Genomic DNA, 15,946 nt, shown 5'->3' on the forward strand with positions numbered 1-15,946 from the left:
TCACCAAAATTTGGGAGTAGGAAAGTAGGATTGTCTGATTATTTAAAGAGTAAGTGAAAAGCTCTATTAGTAAAAAGATTGGCTGCATTGATATTCTTGATGAAGAAATTGGCTGTATGTGCTTCCCAATATAGGAGGAGATTTTTATTTATTGCTTACTTGTTTTAGAGTAGAAATCTTTGTTTCTGTGGTCCTGTCTGTGGAAAGCTGACCCAATTATGGAATCAGTTCCTTTTCTTTTAATGTTAAACACAATTAGATAACTTCCTTTCTGAAGAAGAGTTCTTTATAAACTGACTTTCAGATGAAGTTACAGTGTAAGACATCAGTGATATTTGTAACAAAAGACTCTTTTTGAGGTGTTGGCTGATTTTCCTGAGACTGTATAGGATTCGTGTATCCCAAAGTGTAGAGGGTGTTGAGGATGTACATTTTGAGGCTTAATGTCTGTTGCTGACAATATTGAGAAGCAGACTCATGACCTGATGTTGGTCATCTCTGTTGTTTTGTTTCTTTTGACCTGTGTCACAATGCATGCTGATGGCTTACTTCTGCTGACCTATATTTTCTTCTTGGGTATTCTTTAATTTGGTGTATTCCAAGGAACATAGAATTACTTTCTGTGGGGTAATTATTCCTAGAATGATTTATAAGTAGCTTTCACTTGGGTTATATTCTCTTGTGTTAATGCCTTGGTGTAGTTCGATGTAAATTAGTAAGTCAACAACTTTGTAAGGCACACGCGTTGGGGTGTTTGGCTTAGAGCAGTAAAGCATCAGGTAGCAATTCAGTTTTAATTTTCTGCCTCTTAATTCAGATATGAGCATTAGATCAGTCTTGAAATTCAGTTAAGGTAATATGCAGATTTGGTTAATTGCTTCTAGACATTTGTTTGGCGGCTTCTATTCTCATGAGCCAGAGTGGAAATCACTTCAATTTAATTTGTTTAAGATCCTCTCTAATCAGAAATCTGTGTTTTGCAAGATTATGACTTCGTTCCACCATTTTTTACTGACACTCCAATCATAGTCATTTGTCTAATTTTAGGGGCTATGAAAATAGAAAGTTAAAAATGTTCAATAACCACTTTATGTTTCCCAATGAGGATTTGCGTTTCCTTATTATTTTTGTTCTGTTTTAGAAATAGAAAATGCAAAACTCTATGTGCTGTATTGCAGGAGCAGGGAGGGACTATGGGACTTCATACATTTAAAGATGTCTGCTTTTTATGCCTCAAAAAAAAAAAAAACAACTGTATAGGGACTTAAAATTTTCATTTTATTTTGCTTTTCCCATAGGAAAATTCTTTTGGCCCAGCCCCAGCCAATGTTTTATACATTTTGTCACAACTTTTTTTTTTATATTTATTTTCTGTCACTCTGCTGGTAGAATCGGGGGGGTGGGGAGGGAAAATATGATGTTCATATGCAACAGAACTTTTAGCAACTGGACTAAATTAGAAATTAAACTAGAATTTGTTTTTAACACTTAAGTGGAAGAACCCCAACCTGTTAATCACGCTACCCAGTTCCTTCTATATCTGAAAAAAAGTTTTTTTAATGTTCCATTTTACTAAAAATAATTTGGAAGAATGTATGTGTGAATCCATATCGCTACTAAGTTATTTTTAATTAATGAAAATGAAGAGGAATTAAACTAAGATTACATTAAATATAGTTACATTAAATAGTATTATATTAATGAGTTATACCTGAATTAATAAGTTTTTTAATACATTGATTAGTTACTTTAAAATTTATTTCAGGGATGTTTGCTGCAAATTTGATCTCATAGTATCAGGGTGGTACTTGCAAAATGGATCCATGGCTGGTACTAATTTTCAAAATGCACAGGCAACAGACCCGGTGCACCTCTTAGGTGTTCGATTTCCGCCCTCCACTGGGTGGATTTATCCAATGGAACAGTCATTTCCTCCCCCTGGGAAACACCCAGGTTAACCACCGCATGCCACATGCTGACTAAGAAACAGAAAGTGAACGCCAATTTCTTACCAATTCCATGGAGGACCAAAGCTAAAAATGCTTCTTTAATTCTTTTCCCACTGTTTTGTATAACTATGTTTATTTAACATTTGACATTAAGGAAATACTGGGTGAGTGGTATAACTAGCTTTCTGGAAGCTCTTTGATTATGGTTATTTTCTTCAGTTTTTTGATCCTTTTATGATTTTTCACTACTGAATTCATAAATATCATCTTTGAGAAGCACAGGCAGGATCCTTAGTTGAAAGGACTGAGTGATGTTGATTTCTAAATATGGTATATAATGTGAAAGATGATGTTCAGTTTTCCTGCAGACTTTGAAAGCCATGGCCATGCCTCTAATAGCTGGGTTGAAAGCATTTTATAGGATGATGTTGGACTTTTCCCTGATGGAATGAACAGGGAAGGTACTGCCCTGACTGGCAGTGTGTGCATGTGTGTGTGTCTGACCTCCACCAGTAGCTAATCTAATGGTGCAGGCATAGTCCCGTTCTGGGAAACATGTAGGTAAGACACTCTATGTAACACATGCTGGTAAATAAACTGAGGACTTGGGAGTAGAAAAAAGGGAAGGGCATTTACCTAGGGCTGGGGGTGAGAATGGAGTCCCTGGGTGGTGCAAATAGTTAAGCACTTAACTGCTAACCAAAAAGTTGATGGTTCGAATTTAAATTCATTCAGAGGTGTGTGGGAAGAAAGGTCTGGCAATCTACTTCCAAGGATCACAGCCACTGAAGAGCCTATGGTGCAGTTTTACTCTGAAGCACAAAGAGTCACCATGAATCGGAATTGGCTTAATGGCATCTGGTTTGTTTACTTTATGGTTTGGGTGGTAAAAATGGCTTGGTGGCACTGTCTGACCTCCTTCAACCTCACAAGGGGAAAATAAAACCAAGATCAACAGTGCAAGGCTGACTCCCATGAGGTGGAGGCTAGACAAGCCTCCTCTCTCCGCCATCTTTACTAATTCTATCCCTTGTGCAGCAGTCTCTACTTCTCTGCTGGGTTGGATAACTCATTGCAGTGGCCACACAAAACTCACAGACAATACTCACAATTACAGGCTTTATTAGGGAAGTAAAAGTTACAATTCAGGCTCAGAAATATTCAGGATACAGTTCTTCCCTCAGGACAACCTCTTCCCAACTCTGCTCACAGGCACGCCTCTCCCTGGCCCGAGGCCTCTCCCAAAGGCACTCAGCTTTCTCTCTCCATTGGCCAGGAAGCCCAACGCAATGTCTCCTACTGCTGGGTCTCTCCTACCCCCGCATCTTCAGGGTTACAGCTTGCTCTCTCTCTCTTTCCTGCTTGCAGGAACTCAGGGCACGGATTCCAGGTCCAAAAGACAAGCTCTTCGCTCCTGGCTGTTCTTCCTTGTGGTGGTAGGATCCTCCTCTCTGCTCTGGAATTGGCTCTCTTTTAAGGCAAAACTGGCCAGTCCCTTTGATGGGACACAACTACCCTACCACACATTCCTGCTGAATCTCCTGAGTGGAAGTTATGGAGACCATGGCTAGAAAGGCCACACAAAAGTAATCAATCACACCACAGGGGTGGGAATGTGGGTTAACTATAAATGGGCCCAAGGGATCTTACTGCGGAGATGAACATGTCCTAACATTGGATTGTGGGGATTGTTGCACTACCCAGTAAATTCACTAACAGTCATTGAATTGTCCACATTTAAAAAAAAGGGCATCACGGAGCTGCTGCTCCCGAATGACCTTCAGACTCATATCTAAATTGTCACAGACTATTCTTTGAAAATACCAGGAGGATATCATAAATACTGGTCAGCGGACCTGGTAGGAGATGGAGGGCTGACCAGTACAAAGTACAGGGTTACCGGCTGGGAAGCCTCTGAGATGCTTGGGCCTTGCTTGGGCCAGCACTGGCCAGAGAGCCATCATAGTGAGCCCTCGGGTGAATGTTGCCAGCCTCACAAGAGGTGCCCACTCAGAATTGACTCCTCACAGTCCCTGTTCCCTGTGAAGTCCTGGAAGTCACGAGAGGTTACCAGCCACAGGTTTCCCAAAGATGGCTTTTCCTGGATTGCCTCTAACCTCAGCTCATAGTTTAGTATTCCAGCAACCAACCGTAATGGCTCAGGCATCGGATTTATTCTCTCCAGCAGTGTCTTTGCTAACGACTGGTGTCCCTGCTGCCTTTGCAATGTTCCAACTAATCCACTCAGTGTCAGAAGGCTATTCCCTTCCACACAGTGGGACAGCTAGTGATTCAATTGCCTTTTTTTTTTTTTTTTTAACTTTTATTAAGCTTCAAATGAACTTTTACAAATCCAATCAGTCTGTCACATGTAAGTTTACATACATCTTACTCCCTTCTCCCACTTGCTCTCCCCCTATTGAATCAGCCCTTTCAGTCTCTCCTTTCGTGACAATTTTGCCAGCTTCCCTCTCTCTCTATCCTCCCATCCCCCCTCCAGACAAGAGTTGCCAACACCTGATTTAATTAGCTCACTCTTCATCAAGTGTCCACCTGATTTAATTAGCTCACTCTTCTTCAGCATCTCTCTCCCCTCTGCTGACCAGTCCCTTTCATGTCTGATGAGTTATCTTCGGGGATGGTTCCCGTCCTGTGCCAACAGAAGGTCTGGGGAGCATTGCCGCCGGGATTCCTCTAGTCACAGTCAGACCATTAAGTACAGCCTTTTTATGAGAATTTGGGGTCTGCATCCCACTGATCTCCTGCTCCCTCAGGAGTTCTCTGTTGTGCTCCCTGTCAGGGCAGTCATCGGTTGTGGCCGGGCACCAACTAGTTCTTCTGGTCTCAGGATGATGTAGGTCTCTGGTTCATGTGGCCCTTTCTGTCTCTTGGGCTCTTAGTTGTCATGTGAGCTTGGTGTTCTTCATTTTCCTTTGCTCCAGGTGGGTTGAGACCAATTGATGCATCTTAGATGGCCGCTTGTTAGCATTTAAGACCCCAGACGCCACATTTCAAAGTGGGATGCAGAATGTTTTCATAATAGAATTATTTTGCCAATTGACTTAGAAGTCCTCTCAAACCATGTTCCCCAGACCCCCGCCCCTGCTCCGCTGACCTTTGAAGCATTCATTTTATCCCGGAAACTTCTTTGCTTTTGGTCCAGTCCAATTGAGCTGACCTTCCATGTATTGAGTGTTGCCTTTCCCTTCACCCAAAGCAGTTCTTATCTACTGATTAATCAATAAAAAACCCTCTCCCTCCCTCCCTCCCCCCCCCCGTAACCACAAAAGTATGTGTTCTTCTCAGTTTTTACTATTTCTCAAGATCTTATAATAATGGTCTTATACAATATTTGTCCTTTTGCCTCTGACTCATTTCACCCAGCATAATGCCTTCCAGGTTCCTCCATGTTATGAAATGTTTCACAGATTCGTCACTGTTCTTTATCGATGCATAGTATTCCATTGTGTGAATATACCACAATTTATTTACCCATTCATCCGTTGACGGACACCTTGGTTGCTTCCAGCTTTTTGCTATTGTAAACAGAGCTGCAATAAACATGGGTGTGCATATATCTGTTTGTGTGAAGGCTCTTGTATCTCTAGGGTATATTCCGAGGAGTGGGATTTCTGGGTTGTATGGTAGTTCTATCTCTAACTGTTTAAGATAACGCCTGATAGATTTCCAAAGTGGTTGTACCATTTGACATTCCCACCAGCAGTGTATAAGAGTTCCAATCTCTCCGCAGCCTCTCCAACATTTATTATTTTGTGTTTTTTGGATTAATGCCAGCCTAGTTGGTGTGAGATGGAATCTCATCGTAGTTTTAATTTGCATTTCTCTAATGGCTAATGATCGAGAGCATTTTCTCATGTATCTGTTGGCTGCCTGAATATCTTCTTTAGTGAAATGTGTGTTCATATCCTTTGCCCACTTCTTGATTGGGTTGTTTGTCTTTTTGTGGTTGAGTTTTGACAGAATCATGTAGATTTTAGAGATCAGGCGCTGGTCGGAGATGTCATAGCTGAAAATTCTTTCCCAGTCTGTAGGTGGTCTTTTTACTCTTTTGGTGAAGTCTTTAGATGAGCATAGGTGTTTGATTTTTAGGAGCTCCCAGTTATCGGGTTTCTCTTCATCATTTTTGGTAATGTTTTGTATTCTGTTTATGCCTTGTATTAGGGCTCCTAAGGTTGTCCCTATTTTTTCTTCCATGATCTTTATGGTTTTAGTCTTTATGTTTAGGTCTTTAATCCACTTGGAGTTAGTGTTTGTGCATGGTTTGAGGTATGGGTCCTGTTTCATTTTTTTGCAGATGGATATCCAGTTATGCCAGTACCATTTGTTAAAAAGACTATCTTTTCCCCAATTAACTGACACTGGTCCTTTGTCAAATATCAGCTGCTCATATGTGGATGGATTTATATCTGGGTTCTCAATTCTGTTCCATTGTTCTATGTGCCTGTTATTGTACCAGTACCAGGCTGTTTTGACTACTGTGGCTGTATAATAGGTTCTGAAATCAGGTAGAGTGAGGCCTCCCACTTTCTTCTTCTTTTTCAGTAATGCTTTGCTTATCCGGGGGTTCTTTCCCTTCCATATGAAATTGGTGATTTGTTTCTCTATCCCCTTAAAATATGACATTGGAATTTGGATCAGAAGTGTGTTATATGTATAGATGGCTTTTGGTAGAATAGACATTTTTACTATGTTAAGTCTTCCTATCCATGAGCAAGGTATGTTTTTCCACTTAAGTATGTCCTTTTGAATTTCTTGTAGTAGAGCTTTGTAGTTTTCTTTGTATAGGTCTTTTACATCCTTGGTAAGATTTATTCCTAAGTATTTTATCTTCTTGGGGGCTACTGTGAATGGTATTGATTTGGTGATTTCCTCTTCGGTGTTCTTTTTGTTGATGTAGAGGAATCCAAGTGATTTTTGTATGTTTATTTTATAACCTGAGACTCTGCCAAACTCTTCTATTAGTTTCAGTAGTTTTCTGGAGGATTCCTTAGGGTTTTCTGTGTCTAAGATCATGTCATCTGCAAATAGTGATAACTTTACTTCCTCCTTGCCAATCCGGATACTCTTTATTTCTTTGTCTAGCCTAATTGCCCTGGCTAGGACTTCAAGTACGATGTTGTTTAAGAGCCGTGATAAAGGGCATCCTTGTCTGGTTCCCGTTCTCAAGGGAAATGCTTTCAGGTTCTCTCCATTTAGAGTGATATTGGCTGTTGGCTTTGCATAGATGCCCTTTATTATGTTGAGGAATTTTCCTTCCATTCCTATTTTGGTAAGAGTTTTTATCATAAATGGGTGTTGAACTTTGTCAAATGCCTTTTCTGCATCTATTGATAAGATCATGTGGTTTTTATCTTTTGTTTTATTTATGTGATGGATTACATTAATGGTTTTTCTGATATTAAACCAGCCTTGCATACCTGGTATAAATCCCACTTGATCAGGGTGAATTATTTTTTTGATGTGTTGGTGGATTCTATTGGCTAGAATTTTGTTGAGGATTTTTGCATCTGTGTTCATGAGGGATATAGGTCTATAATTTTCTTTTTTTGTAATGTCTTTAACTGGTTTTGGTATCAGGGAGATGGTGGCTTCATAGAATGAGTTGGGTAGTATTCTGTCATTTTCTATGCTTTGAAATACCTTCAGTAGTAGTGGTGTTATCTCTTCTCTGAAAGTTTGGTAGAACTCTGCAGTGAAGCCGTCCGGGCCAGGGCTTTTTTTTGTTGGAAGTTTTTTGATTACCGTTTCAATCTCTTTTTTTGTTATGGGTCTATTTAGTTGTTCTGCTTCTGAATGTGTTAGTTTAGGTAGGTAGTGTTTTTCCAAGAATTCATCCATTTCTTCTAGGTTTTCAAATTTGTTAGAGTACAATTTTTCGTAGTAATCTGAAATGATTCTTTTAATTTCATTTGGTTCTGTTGTGATGTGGTCCTTCTCGTTTCTTATTCGGGTTATTTGTTTCCTTTCCTGTATTTCTTTAGTCAGTCTAGCCAATGGTTTATCAATTTTGTTAATTTTTTCAAAGAACCAGCTTTTGGCTTTGTTAATTCTTTCAATTGTTTTTCTGTTCTCTAATTCATTTAGTTCAGCTCTGATTTTTATTATTTGTTTTCTTCTGGTGCCTGATGGGTTCTTTTGTTGCTCACTTTCTATTTGTTCAAGTTGTCGGGACAATTCTCTGATTTTGGCTCTTTCTTCTTTTTGTATGTGTGCATTTATCGATCTAAATTGGCCTCTGAGCACGGCTTTTGCTGTGTCCCAGAGGTTTTGATAGGAAGTATTTTCATTCTCGTTGCATTCTATGAATTTCCTTATTCCCTCCTTGATGTCTTCTATAACTCAGTCTTTTTTCAGGAAGGTATTGTTTATTTTCCAAGTATTTGATTTCTTTTCCCTAGTTTTTCTGTTATTGATTTCTAGTTTCATTGCCTTGTGGTCTGAGAAGATGCTCTGTAATATTTCGATGTTTTGGACTCCGCAAAGGTTTGTTTTATGACCTAATATGTGGTCTATTCTAGAGAATGTTCCATGTGCGCTAGAAAAAAAAGTATATTTTGCAGCAGTTGGGTGGAGAGTTCTGTATAAGTCAATGAGGTCAAGTTGGTTGATTGTTGTAAGTAGGTCTTCCGTGTCTCTATTGAGCTTCTTACTGGATGTCCTGTCCTTCTCCGAAAGTGGTGTGTTGAAGTCTCCTACTATAATTGTGGAGGTGTCTGTCTCACTTTTCAATTCTGTTAAAATTTGATTTATGTATCTTGTAGCCCTGTCATTGGGTGCATAAATGTTTAATATGGTTATGTCTTCCTGATCAATTGTCCCTTTTATCATTATATAGTGTCCTTCTTATCCTTTGTGGTGGAGTTAAGTCTAAAGTCTATTTTGTCAGAAATTAATATTGCTACTCCTCTTCTTTTTTGCTTCTTGTTTGCTTGATATATTTTTTTCCATCCTTTGAGTTTTAGTTTGTTTGTGTCTCTAAGTCTAAGGTGTGTCTCTTGTAGGCAGCATATAGATGGATCGTGTTTCTTTATCCAGTCCGTGACTCTCTGTCTCTTTATTGGTGCATTTAGTCCATTTACATTCAGCGTAATTATAGATAAATAAGTTTTTAGTGCTGTCATTTTGATGTCTTTTCATGTGTGTTGTTGGCCATTTCATTTTTCCACATACTTTTTTGTGCTGAGACGTTTTTCTTAGTAAATTGTGAGATCCTCATTTTCATAGTGTTTGACTTTATGTTAGTTGAGTCGTTACCTTTTTCTTGGCTTTTATCTTGAGTTATGGAATTGATATTCCTTTTTGTGGTTACCTTATTATTTACCTCTATTATTCTAAGTAAAAACCTAACTTGTATTGTTCTATATCGCCTTGTATCACTTTCCATCTGGCAGTTCAATGCCTCCTGTATTTAGTCCCTCTTTTTGATTATTGTGATCTTTTACCTATTGACTTCCATGATTCCCTGTTATGTGTATTATTTTATTTATTTATTTAAATTAATCTTAATTTGTTTGTTTTTGTGCTTTCCCTATTTGAGTTGCGTTGATATCAGGACGTTCTGTTTTGTGACCTTGTGTTGTGCTGGTAAGTGATATTATTGGTCATCAGGCCAAACAATCTCCTTAAGCATTTCTTGCAGTCTTGGTTTAGTTTTTGCAAATTCTCTAAACTTGTGTTTATCTGTAAATATCTTAATTTCTCCTTCATATTTCAGAGAGAGTTTTGCTGGATATATGATCCTTGGCTGGCAGTTTTTCTCGTTCAGTGCTCTGTATACGTCGTCCCGTTCCCTTCTTGCCTGCATGGTTTCTGCTGAGTAGTCTGAACTTATTCTTATTGATTCTCCCTTGAAGGAAACCTTTCTTTTCTCCCTGGCTGCTTTTAAAATTTTCTGTTTGTCTTTGGTTTTGGCAAGTTTGATGATAATATGTCCTGGTGTTTTTCTTTTTGGATCAATCTTAAATGGGGTTCGATGAGCATCTTGGATAGATATCCTTTCGCCTTTCATGATGTCAGGGAAGTTTTGTGTCAGGAGTTCTTCAACTATTTTCTCTGTGTTTTCTGTCCCCCCTCCCTGTTCTGGGACTCCAATCACTCGCAAGTTATCCTTCTTGATAGAGTCCCACATGATTCTTAGGGTTTCTTCATTTTTTAAAATTCTTTTATCTGATTTTTTTTCAGCTATGTTGGTGTTGATTCCCTGGTCCTCCAGATGTCCCAGTCTGCATTCTAATTGCTCGAGTCTGCTCCTCTGACTTCCTATTGCGTTGTCTAATTCTGTAATTTTATTGTTAATCTTTTGGATTTCTACACGCTGTCTCTCTATGGATTCTTGCAACTTATTAATTTTTCCACTATGTTCTTGAATAATCTTTTTGAGTTCTTCAACAGTTTTATCAGTGTGTTCCTTGGCTTTTTCTGCAGTTTGCCTTATTTCGTTCGTGGTATCTGGAAGCATTCTGTAAATTAGTTTTTTATATTCTGTATCTGATAATTCCAGGATTGTATCTTCATTTGGGAAAGATTTTGATTCTTTTGTTTGGGGGGTTGGAGAAGCTGTGATGGTCTGCTTCTTTATATGGTTTGATATGGACTGCTGTCTTCAAGCCATCACTGGGAAACTAGTTTTTTTAGAAAATTCCGCTAAAAGAAAATGCAGTCAGATCCCTATCAGAGTTCTCCCTCTGGCTCAGGCTATTCGGATGTTAATGAAGCCACCTGGGGAGGGTGGGGTAGGAATCAGAGAGATAGGAGAGTAGCACCTCAGAATATAGCCAGAGTTGCTTGTCTTGCTTGGAATGACTCTTATATCTGAGATTCCCGCGGGCGCGTCGCCTATGTGTGCTGGCTGTGTGGAGATTGCCCCCGGGGGGTATGGCCCGCTGGAGTCACGGTCAGATCCTCCGCTGTCAGCCCCACAGCCAAGGTTAAGGTTCCCCTACTAGGATTGTGCACTCCCGACTCCAAAATCAGTCGCTGCCTCCCGGGGACTCCCCGTCCTGCCAGCCGCGTCGCCGCGCCGCCTCCGCGAACCGGCTGGGTGCCCCCCAGGGTCGGCTCAGGAGAGCGAAGCAGCTCTCCGCGCCTGTGCCACGACTGCGCGTCCCAGGTGGGACGCGGCTCTTCCCACTCCAGGACCAGCCACTGCCTCCCGGGGACTTCTCCCACCGGCTGCGCCACCACGCCACCCGATCCAACCGGCTGGGCCCCCCCCGGGGTCAATTCAGGGGGATGGAGCTGCTCCCCGCACTCACGCCACGGCTGCGATCCGCCAAAATCCCGGCGGGTTGGCTCCCCGGCTGGGACGCCGCTCTCCCTGCTCCAAGACTGGTCACTGCCTCCCGGGGACTTCTCCCACCGGCTGCGCCGCCACGCCGCCCGCGTGAACTGGCTGGGCCCCCTCCCAGAATGAGTTCGGGGGCTAGGGCTGGGCCCCTTGTCTATGCCGTCTGCCCCCCGGGCTCTGCCCCAAATCGGGCTCCGTAGGTCACCTGACTGGTACGCTGTTTCCAGGCTCTGAAAACAATCGCTGCTTCCCCGTATTTGTTCGTTCTCCGTCTCTAAATCTGTGTTTGTTGTTCAGAGTTCGTAGATTGTTATGTATGTGATCGATTCACTTGTTTTTCCGAGTCTTTGTTGCAAGAGAGATCCGCGGTAGCGTCCACCTAGTCCGCCATCTTGGCCCCGCCTCCCTCAATTGCCTTTTAATCCATGAGAGAATGGCATTTTTGACCTGATGGAAGTGTTCTATTCCAACAGTCGTGCGAAAGTTAAGTGCATCTAATTTTGTGACTTTTTAAAAGCCATACCCCTTGTAAGGAATTAGCAGCTGGTGGTGGTACATTCTCCCTGGTAAGTAGAATACACTCTTTAAAGCTCATTCTATTTCTTGTGACAGTTTAAGTTCCTGATTTCTTGACACTGCAGGGGGTTTGAGTTCAAGTGTAGAAGGCCGGAAACTTTCCATTTTTTCCCCCAACGAAGTCTGCGTTCCAGCATCATAAGATGTAGCTTAATCCTTTCCAGTTGTGTTGCTGTTCTTTCTCTTCCACTTTTTCTAGACTTTCTCATCCACAGGATGTTCTTTCCCTAACTGGAAAGAGTGACCTTTAGCTATAGAAATCCTTCCCCACTCATGGTTATAAGAGAGCACACAACAGCCAGCCTGGTGCAGAATCCTTTGGGTTGGGTTAGATCACAAAGAAGATTCCTAAAAACAGCACACCGAGCTTTGGTTTCTTTCAGACAACCCTGGGGTAGGAGTTCAACCTTCTCTGGAGCTGGGGATGGTGAAGCAATGTCAAGGTCAAGTTTCACTGGCTGATGAAGAGTCTGTTTCATCCAGCTGTTTTTTAAAGATACTCAAGTTCAGACTTTGAACTCACTGGCAACACAATTTATAGATACAGTGGATGGTTTCTACATGCTTATTAAGTCAGACAAACATGGAATCATAGGATTCTCAGACCTATAATGGTCCTTGGCAACTTTCTGATTTAATGCACTCACTTTACAGAGAAATACTTGTGGTAGATAGAAATGAAGCCATCACGTACCTAATAAATTGTTGAGAAGGGTTCCTTCCTTCTTTTTTTCTTTTTCTTTCGTTTTTTTCTGACATAGTATTTCGATGGGAAATGGTCAAGTTAGGAAAAAACAAAACAAAATACCTTTAAAAAGTTGTTGCTTTCTGGACACTAAACTATTTAATTCTTTTTTGTCCACTTGATTTCCAGCTGCCTATTTGGAGCTGGTTGCAGAGGTGAGCAGGCTGTTGAGAAGAGTTTTGTTTTTACATTGATGAGATCTGCAAGATTAGATAGTGTCTTAAGCTAATCTCTTTTTTTTAAAAAATAATTTTTATTGTGCTTTAAGTGAAAGTTTACAAATCAAGTCAGTCTGTCACGTATAAGCTTATATATACCTTACTAAAAAAAAGCTTATATACACCTTACTACATACTCCCATGTACTCTCCCCCTAATGAGTCAGCCCATTCCCTCCTTCCAGTCTCTCCTTTCGTGACCATTTTGCCAGTTTATAACCCTCTCTACCCTCCCATCTCCCCTCCAGACAGGAGATGCTAACACAGTCTCAAGTGTCCACCTGATACAAGTAGCTCACTCTTCATCAGCATCTCTCTCCAACCCATTGTCCAGTCTCTTCCATGTCTGATCAGTTGTCTTCAGGAATGGTTCCTGTCCTGGGCCAACACAAGGTTTGGGAACCATGACCACTGGGATTCTTCTAGTCTCAGTCAGACCATTAAGTCTGGTGTTTTTATGAGAATTTGGGGTCTGCATCCCACTGATCTCCTGCTCCCTCAGGGGTTCTCTGTTGTGCTCCCTGTCAGGGCCGTCATCGGTTGTGGCCAGGCACCATCTAGTTCTTCTGGTCTCAGGATGATGTAAGTCTCTAGTTCATGTGGCCCTTTCTGTCTCTTGGGCTCATAGTTATTGTGTGACCTTGGTGTTCTTCATTCTCCTTTGATCCAGGTGGGTTGAGACCAATTGATGCATCTTAAATGGCCGCTTGTTAGCATTTAAGACCCCAGACAGCACACTTCAAAGTGGGATGCAGAATGTTTTCATAATAGAATTTACTTTGCCAATTGACTTAGAAGTCCCCTTAAGCCATAGTCCCCAAACCCCAGCCTTTGCTCCGCTGACCTTCGAAACATTCAGTTTATCCCGGAAACTTCTTTGCGTTTGGTCCAGTCCAGTTGAGCTGACCTTCCCTGTATTGGGTATTGTCCTTCCCTTCACCTAAAGTAGTTCTTATCTACTAACTAATCAGTAAATAACCCTCTCCCACCCTCCCTCCCTCACCCCTCTTGTAATCACAAAAGAATGTGTTCTTCTCAGTTTATACTATTTCTCAAGATCTTATAATAGTGGTCTTATACAATATTTGTCCTTTTGCCTCTGACTAATTTCACCCAGCATAATGCCTTCCAGGTTCCTCCATGTTATGAAATGTTTCACAGATTCGTCACCGTTCTATATCGATGCATAGTATTCCATTGCGTGAATATACCATAATTTATTTAACCATTCATCCGTTGATGGACACCTTGGTTGCTTCCAGCTTTTTGCTATTGTAAACAGCACTGCAATAAACATGGGCGTGCATATATCTGTTTGTGTGAAGGCTCTTATTTCTCTAGGGTATATTCCAAGGAGTGGGATTTCTGGGTTGTATGGTAGTTCTATTTCTAACTTTTTAAGAAAATGCCAGATAGATTTCCAAAGTGGTTGTACCATTTGACATTCCCACCAGCAGTGTATAAGAGTTCCAATCTCTCTGCAGCCTCTCCAACATTTATTATTTTGTGTTTTTTGGATTAATGCCAGCCTTGTTAGAGTGAGATGGAATCTTATCGTAGTTTTAATTTGCATTTGGGAAGAGTTTTGAGAAAGGTTGTTGAGCTCAAATAGATCATTATTTCCAGTGGGAGGAGAGGCTCTGCTCCATATCATAAAAGGATCTTAACCTCCATGAGTAGGTCAGTTTGTTACTTGGAAATGGACAGACTACCTTTTAACTCACCTCATGATTTAAAAATAGCCTTTCCATAGATTTGCTTAATATTGCTTTGTGTAGTTGCCTGTTTAATTAACTCCCTAAAAGAATCTCACTGTCAAGAGTTTCATTTGAGGCATGCGAAAAGAGTTGATGTATGAAGAATGGGTGGTGACATTCTTTCCATGGAACCCCACATCAGCAGTTTATTTGTACAGTCATGCGTTCCCATATTTTCAGTGCTCAAGTTAGAGCGATTCTAATTAGAGTTATTTTGAAAATGCCCCGGCACCTGTCTTTGTTTTTCTTCTGTTTGTCTTCCTTATGTTATCTTCTTGAGTGTACCCCTCAAACAGAATTCACGTGCATCACTCTGTAAGGGACAGATGATGCTTTTAACTCAAGTGTATTTTGTTACCCAAAAAGCCTTGGTTTAGGTATAATATTTGACTCTTTTTGACAAATTCAACAAACCTTTTGGGGGGACACTTATTGTTTCGCGCTGTTACCTGTGCTATCCTGAGCATTGTTGCATTCAACTTCCTTTCCTCATCACACTCCTCTTGAGATGAAGTATAAAAGCTTTATTTGGCAGGTGAGAGCACTTGAAACTCCGAATACGTCCAGCCCCAGGTCATGTAAAATTAGTAATGCAAAGGTGGGCTGATTTTCTGAGAATTATTCTTAATGTTTGTTTTGTAATTGCTCCACACACTACTGAGGATGTCATATTAATCATTTTATAAGTTGAGATCAAAGTCTATTTTAAAAGCACTTATGAGAAGTACATTTTTAAATGTCAACATAATGGTGTCTAGATTGGCAGTTGCTATACTTGGAAATGCATTCATGATCCCTATATAGTCTAGAGATTAGCTTTATATCATTAGTTATAGAAATGGAAAGCCGAGATTCAAAGCTGCTTTTATATGAACTCTTGAAGGGTTAGTTAGGCTACCATAACTGTGCCTTCAACCTATCACATCAGAGAGATTTGGTGTTTTAAATTGATATTTAAGTTAATCACGGTAAAGGATCTATGTTGTTGTTGTTAGGTATCACTGATTTGATTTTGACTCATAGTGACCCCAAGTGACAGTGAAACTGCCCCATGGAGTTGTCTAGGCTGTAACTTTATGGGAGCAGACTGCCAGGTCTTCCTCCTGTAGAGCTGCTGAGTGAGTTTGAACTCCTTACCTTTTGGTTAGCAGCCAAGTGCTTAACTGCTGAACCACCAGAGCTCCTTAAAGGGTCTGTAGTGCATGCAATATAAAAGTTCTGAATAGTTATATTACTTCTTTTCTGTTTAAGACTAAGCTGTAGAATTGTTCTTTAGTTGGAAATGTACACATGTGATAAATATGGATCTCAGAGAATTTGCATTGGAAATGTCCCTTCAAGCATCTATTAAAATTGAATGAAGCTTAGTATGTGATGTAAGAAAAAATAGAGTAA

General features: G+C 40.6%; 1 protein-coding gene across 1 annotated transcript in view; it reads left to right on the forward strand.

The window, feature by feature from the left end:
* Window positions 1-15,946, forward strand: part of FBXL7 (F-box and leucine rich repeat protein 7) — a 516,642-nt gene that overhangs the window by 160,305 nt on the left and 340,391 nt on the right. The window lies entirely within an intron of this gene.

This window comes from Elephas maximus, chromosome 2 (genome assembly GCF_024166365.1).
Source record: "Elephas maximus indicus isolate mEleMax1 chromosome 2, mEleMax1 primary haplotype, whole genome shotgun sequence".
Taxonomy (NCBI): domain Eukaryota; kingdom Metazoa; phylum Chordata; class Mammalia; order Proboscidea; family Elephantidae; genus Elephas; species Elephas maximus.